We start from the raw sequence: 7,408 nt of genomic DNA, 5'->3' as shown, positions 1-7,408 counted from the left end.
CGCAATTCACTAAGATCGTGCGCCCGAATTCCTGCATCCGTCGCTTCTGTGCCGAGGTCCGCCGGCGTTCACCTGCTTCTTCCCGCTGCATGTAAGTGTCTTGCAACACAATTCTAAATGTTAAATCCTGCACGTTGTCTAAATCCGTCGGGTTGTCCGATGGCCCACCCCCCGATCTCTGTCTCGTTCAAGACGGCACCAATGCGCTAAAAAAACGATCGTGTGCGCCAAAATCCCAGGGCAATGCGGCGCAAAACAGAAACGTCGGGAAACCTGATGAAAATTTGTCCGACGGACCCTTAGTAAATAAGCCCCTCTGTGTCTCGGCGGCTGTTTATTTGCCTCCATGAGAAGGGACTGGCACTTCCGTACCTAATGACGCAGGGGCAGCCAGGTACCTCCAGCTTGCGTTCCAGATATGCGTACCAGTAACATGCTGGGATCTATGCACACTTCCCTACAAACGGAGTAGCTACCGGAGGATTAAGAACACATAGGGGTACGTCTACCCACCATGCTCGTGGATTTTTAAACACTTTGACACTTTATATTGCTATCATGTTTACAACCTATGCACAATATATGATCTTACTGCATCTGGCACCTTATAAGATAAATGTTTGATTATATTATTCACTTGTTGTATCCTCACACTGTATATATATATATATATGTATATTTGTTTATATGATGAGACATATGCAACACATTATTGATGTTCACAACCTTTTAGGGTGGGATTTGTATGGTCACATGACCTGTGTATTTTGCATATATACTCACCTTGTACACTGATTGTTTGGCTTGAAAAAGGCTCAATTGGAGCCGAAACGTCGCTACTGCTACACATGAAATAAAGAGGACCACTTTTTCTTCCATTTGTCCGTTTGGAGTGCTGCTTATTTCCTGATGTTTATTTATGCAGGAGCTTGAACCCAGCTCCACACAGCCGGCACCCACAGCTGCTGATTGCCGTGTGCTGCCTGGACTTTCTTTTCATATTTTTTGGGCAGTATTATAGTAGTTATATCATAACTCCCAACATTTGTGAAAGGGAAAGAGGGACAAAATGGCGGCGGCGACCCCCCCAAGCCACACCCCCAATCACTCCCTGGTCACGCCCCAAATTTTAGCCATATTAGAATAATAAAATTTAAGGCGGCGATGTAATTTATAGGCAGAGCGGTGCAGCACATCCCGCCTGTGCGCACCGCTCTGCAGGACACAGGTCGGCGTGATGACGTCACCACGTGCCGACCCGTGTCTCTTCACAGAGCGGCTGCTGGCTGGAGAAGACGAGGGAGCTGCGTGGGAGCACTGAATGGTGAGTGCAGTAGGGAAATCGCTAGAACATCCTCTCATCACGATGTGTATCCTCAGGACACAGATCGTGATGAGACCATGTGTAGTCACTGCTTTCCCCAGCAGTAGCTTCACCCTCCGGGAGTATAAGTCCCCCAGAGGCTGAAGGCTGAAGGACCTTTGGTGATGTCATGGTCACATGACCTGCCGGGGAAAGCAGTGATCACACAGCGAGAGCTGCATCTGTGAGGTGAGGGGGGAGACATGGCAGGGGAGGGGGAGAACATGGGGGCTGTGTGTGAGGACATTACGGGGGGCTGTGTGAGGACATTACTTACTGGGGGCTGTGTGTGAGGCACATTACTTACTGGGGGGCTGTGTGTGAGGCACATTACTTACTGGGGGGCTGTGTGTGAGGCACATTACTTACTGGGGGGCTGTGTGTGAGCACATTACTTACTGGGGGGCTGTGTGTGAGGCACATTACTTACTGGGGGGCTGTGTGTGAGCACATTGCTTACTGGGGGGCTGTGTGTGAGGCACATTACTTACTGGGGGGCTGTGCGCGAGGCACATTACCTACTGGGGGCAGTGTGTGAGGCACATTACTTACTGGGGGGCTGTGTGTGAGGCACATTACCTACTGGGGGCTGTGTGTGAGGCACATTACCTACTGGGGGGCTGTGTGTGAGGCATATTACTTACTGGGGGGCTGTGTGTGAGGCACATTACCTACTGGGGGGCTGTGTGTGAGCACATTACTTACTGGGGGGCTGTGTGTGAGGCACATTACTTACTGGGGGGCTGTGTGTGAGCACATTACTTACTGGGGGCTGTGTGTGAGGCACATTACTTACTGGGGGGCTGTGTGTGAGGCACATTACTTACTGGGGGGCTGTGTGTGAGGCACATTACTTACTGGGGGCTGTGTGTGAGGCACATTACTTAATGGGGGGCTGTGTGTGAGGCACATTACTTACTGGGGGGCTGTGTGTGAGGCACATTACTTACTGGGGGGCTGTGTGAGGCACATTACTTACTGGGGGCTGTGTGTGAGGCACATTACTTACTGGGGGCTGTGTGTGAGGCACATTACTTACTGGGGGGCTGTGTGTGAGCACATTACTTACTGGGGGCTGTGTGTGAGGCACATTACTTACTGGGGGGCTGTGTGTGAGGCACATTACTTACTGGGGGCTGTGTGTGAGGCACATTACTTACTGGGGGGCTGTGTGCGAGACACATTACTTACTGGGGGCTGTGTGTGAGGCACATTACTTACTGGGGGGCTGTGTGTGAGACACATTACTTACTGGGGGGCTGTGTGAGACACATTATTTACTGGGGGGCTGTGTGTGAGGCACATTACTTACTGGGGGCTGTGTGTGAGGCACATTACTTACTGGGGGGCTGTGTGTGGGCACATTACTTACTGGGGGCTGTGTGTGAGGCACATTACTTACTGGGGGGCTGTGTGAGGCACATTACTTACTGGGGGGCTGTGTGAGGCACATTACTTACTGGGGGGCTGTGTGAGGCACATTACTTACTGGGGGGCTGTGTGTGAGGCACATTACTTACTGGGGGGCTGTGTGCGAGGCACATTACCTACTGGGGGCAGTGTGAGGCACATTACTTACTGGGGGACTGTGTGTGAGGCACATTACTTACTGGGGGGCTGTGTGCGAGGCACATTACCTACTGGGGGGCAGTGTGGGGGCACATTACTTACTGGGGGCTGTGTGTGAGACACATTACTTACTGGGGGGCTGTGTGTGAGGCACATTACTTACTGGGGGCTGTGTGTGAGGCACATTACTTACTGGGGGCTGTGTGTGAGGCACATTACTTACTGGGGGCTGTGTGTGAGGCACATTACTTACTGGGGGGCTGTGTGAGGCACATTACTTACTGGGGGGCTGTGTGTGAGGCACATTACTTACTGGGGGGCTGTGTGGGAGGCACATTACTTACTGGGGGGGCTGTGTGCGAGGCACATTACCTACTGGGGGGCAGTGTGAGGCACATTACTTACTGGGGGGCTGTGTGTGAGGCACATTGCCTACTGGGGGGCAGTGTGAGGCACATTACTTAGTGGGGGCTGTGTGTGAGGCACATTACTTAGTGGGGGCTGTGTGTGAGGCACATTACTTACTGAGGGGGCTGGGGACGAGGCTGTGTATACGTGGGGGTGGGGTGGGGGGGTGGCTGTTCAATATAGGGGGGAGGCTAAATTAGGGCACCTACTTGAATAGTTCTATATGCTCTAATTTGGGTGACTAAAGGATGTTTTATGTTTGTTCAGTCATGTTGTGAGGATAATATATATTGGAATCACAATCCATTATACTGTAAGTGACTGTGGTATTTTTAGGGGCGCCATGGGGAGTTGTGCTGCATGGAGTTGAAGACATTTCTTTGTGAATTCAGAGGAAAACCAAGGCCAGAAGAAAGCGTAAAGAAATTCCCTTCCGGATGGAGTAGATGGTCACCTGTAAGGTACTAGAGGTCACTAATATCTGTGTCTAATGACTACTAGTGTGTAAGGTAGCATCACCAGGGGCACGCACGTGCGCGCGTGCGGCGGGAGGGGGGGGGGCAGCATTTTCAAATTTCGCCTCAGGCAGCAAAAAGGCTAGAATCGGCCCTGATCTCAGTGATTAACAAAGTGTAGAATTTTAGTAACTAAGAACTATGACTACTGTTACACTGTGACACAGATTTAATGCTTTGGTATATAGGGAGGGATCTTCTCAGAGATTATTGTAATTATTGAGACTATTATTATTATTATTATGGAGATTATTATTATTATTATTATTATTGAGATGATTATTATTATTTTTACTATTATTAATAATCATCTCCATAATAATAAAAATAATAAAATTTATAATAATAATAGTAGTCTCAATAATTACAACAATAATCTCTGAGAAGATCCCTCTCTATCAGTGCATTAGTCTGTATCACAATGTAACAGTGGCAGATAACACTTCTTAGTTACCAAAAATCCTATGATAAGTATCACAGGGCTTATAGCTCAGTTAGTTAAGGCTCCTGTCTATAGTGCAGAGGGTCCCAAGTTCAAATCTCAGCCTGGGCAAAACTTTATTTAATTTAATTAATTAAATAAAGAGCTTGTGTCTGGGGAAGCCCTGGAGACAATATATGGGCAGATACTGATCTGAGCCTGATGATGTGGTCCCTGCTCTCCGCTAAGCCGACCCTTCTTTCAGAAGGATTCCCTGCACGATGTCTGCTCTGGGGAAGCCTAGGAGATGCAGTGACCATATATGGACAGATGCTGATCTGACCTGATGACTGGTCCCTGCTCTCTCCACTAACCCGACACTTCTCTGAAAAGGATTCCCTGTCCGATGTCTGCTCTGGGGAACCCTAGGAGATGCAGTGACCATATATGGATAGAGATCTGAAGCTGATGACGTGGTCCCTGCTCTCCGCTAACCCGACACTTCTCTGAAAAGGATTCCCTGCCCGATGTCTGTAGAAGCCATTCTGTACTGTGAGTTCAGACTTTCAAAGTATTTACTATGCGGACACAGCGCCGGGACACAGCGGGACCTGGGGAGACAATCCGTGACAATCTTATAGCTGCCCGTGACGCCGGGCAGAGGTAAGAAAAATTGGACTTTCCCGGCAAAATCGGGACGGTTGGGAGCTATGGTTATATTCTTGTTTAACGGAGAAGGTATTGTAGTAGTTTTTTTGTATATATAAGGCAGTATTAAGTTGTGTTCTTTTAAAAAAGAAGCCTTATTCCTGTATGAGGGAGGTTGTATATATATGAGTCTCTTTCTCTGCGCTGTACAAGTAGATTTAGACCATCTATAAACAGTTTGTGTGGAGTTTAGTAACGCCACCCCATTGCATGGCCACTCCTACTTGTTTTGAGGAGAATATAAATGGTGAATAAAATATAACTTTCAATGGGCATTTATTAAAATACAGGTAAACTAAGTGTCAGTGTGGACTGATGAGAAACACTCCTAAACAAATAAGCAGTTTAAAAACTGATTAACCCAAGACCCCATGGGTCCCACAATAACCGTAGAGGATATATATTCGGGCCAGATAAATCTCACAAGTGAAAAGGATGATGAAAAAATGGAAAAATCTGGTTCTTAAAGGGTATGGACTCACCTAATGGGGAGGTTATAGTGAAGAGAAGTAGCACCGTTCTACCAAACTGTACGCTCCAGTGAAGGTGTTCGATAACTGTGGTAGAGATTGTATTTCAGATGACTCCGTACGTAGTCCGTTGGAGTTGTCACAGTGGAGCTGTACATGTAAGTAGAGGTGCACAGGGTACCGTGTAACAGTCGGAAGAAGAGGAGGGTAGATATAGATGCAGTGCTATCCCTATTACTCCCTAAACCGACAGAATGCTATTAGTCCCTGTAAACCTAACCTCGGAGCCGCAGCCCTAAAAAGCTGCCACCCTGACTGGAACCTTACCCTGTGAACACTGGCCCTATTACAAGCCTACAGGTCCATAGGTAGGTATAAAGAGCATCTCAACAGGGTGTCAGGTGGAGCATGGCCCTACATGCCATGTTTCGCCTTACTTCAGGCTCATCAGGGGACATAAAGTTAATATCGTGGCCACCTTTAGAGATGCCCAACCAAGGTGCTATAAATAGTCCGGTTAGCCCGTGTGAATATATCCTGCAATAGCATAGTCCGACAGCGGTGCTTACGGTAAGAAGCGCCCACTGACATGAGTGAACCAGTGGGTCCCTTGTTTTGACCCCGCCCACAGAATAGGGCCACTTTTACATTTTTTTCAAGGGCCACTTTAAATTCCCAGTCGGCCCCTGCGGCCACCCCCTTCTTGCGTCACCCTGCTTGTCCTGAGGGGTGTAGAGGTGATCTGCACAGGACTGGATTACCGTGACAACCGCAGCTAGGCCCCAACCAAGCCAGCCACTGCTCTCCTGGTTCACATCTTCCCCCATACACTGTCAGACCCCCGGGAGGTTGTTTCACCAGCACTTCCTACTTCTATGCTCTGTTGTCGCCTTTCTAATTTCAGGCTTGTATTACAACTTAGGCCTCATGCACACAACCACATCCACCACGCAGGCCGGTGTCCATTCCAAATGCCATTCAAAGCGCCCGGGACGTTCACAGTGACCATGTACAATAGAAATCTATGGGGGTCATTAGCTAGACACTATTTGTGCATGACTCCCAATACTGTTGTGTGCATGAGGCCTTAATACATATATTAAGCCCTGACCTGTATATAACCAGATATATTACCCATATGACCTTGTGACACAACATCTCTTATGTCTTTTTCCATTCCTCACGTTACAAAAACCATAACTTCTTCTATTTTTGTATTTACAGATACGTATGAAACAAATTGCACCGATTGTAATGGCACCAGATATACTTTGTTATGCAGCGAAAACCTTGAAAAAAATTCCAATTACTTTGAAATTGACAGGGAAAACGGATTTGCAACATTTTTTCTTACAGGTTTAGTTTTTGTGGCTTTAACTTTGCGGTCCAAATGACACTTCCCATTTATTCTGTGGGTAAGTATGGTCACAGGAATACAAAATGTACTTTGAAAATGAACTTTTGGAATTTTTTTATGCTGTATTGCCATTTTTTGGCACCCATAACATTTTTATACCTTAGTGTACGGAGCTGGGTAAGTTGTCATTTTTTGTGGGATGAGCTGATGTTTTCACTGCAACAATTTTTTGTTTAAATTTTTATCTGTGGCAAAATGGCAAAAGCAAAAAAAACAGCATTTCGGCAATTTGGATGTTTCTTTTTTTCATGACAGCTCGGCAGCATGGGATAATTCTTATATTTTGATATATTGGGCATTTTGGTAAGTGCAGCATTTTAATACCTTACATCTTTATGTTTTTATGATTTTATTGATGACTGCAGAGGGGCCCGGGGGTCTATAATGAAGGACACCACACAGTAAGGAAGACTCAGACACAATGAATAAATTACAATTAGTTTTTATTGCTATAATTTATTTTTATGTTTTAATTTGAACCATCCAGTGTAATTTATAGGATTTACTGCATAAAAAGGTGTGAACCAGAGGAAGGCA

General features: G+C 46.7%; 1 long non-coding RNA gene across 1 annotated transcript; it reads left to right on the top strand.

The window, feature by feature from the left end:
- The first annotated feature begins 3,690 nt into the window (after positions 1 to 3,690).
- LOC140069023 (uncharacterized) lies at positions 3,691 to 7,173 on the top strand. Its single transcript, XR_011848679.1, has 3 exons — positions 3,691 to 3,801; positions 4,670 to 4,939; positions 6,679 to 7,173. It is a non-coding gene; the product is annotated as an uncharacterized lncRNA (long non-coding RNA).
- Positions 7,174 to 7,408: the final 235 nt, after the last annotated feature.

The sequence above is a fragment of the Engystomops pustulosus genome, chromosome 7, assembly GCF_040894005.1.
Source record: "Engystomops pustulosus chromosome 7, aEngPut4.maternal, whole genome shotgun sequence".
In the NCBI taxonomy this organism is placed as follows: Eukaryota; Metazoa; Chordata; class Amphibia; order Anura; family Leptodactylidae; genus Engystomops; species Engystomops pustulosus.
This window is presented reverse-complemented; position numbering and strand designations above follow the sequence as displayed.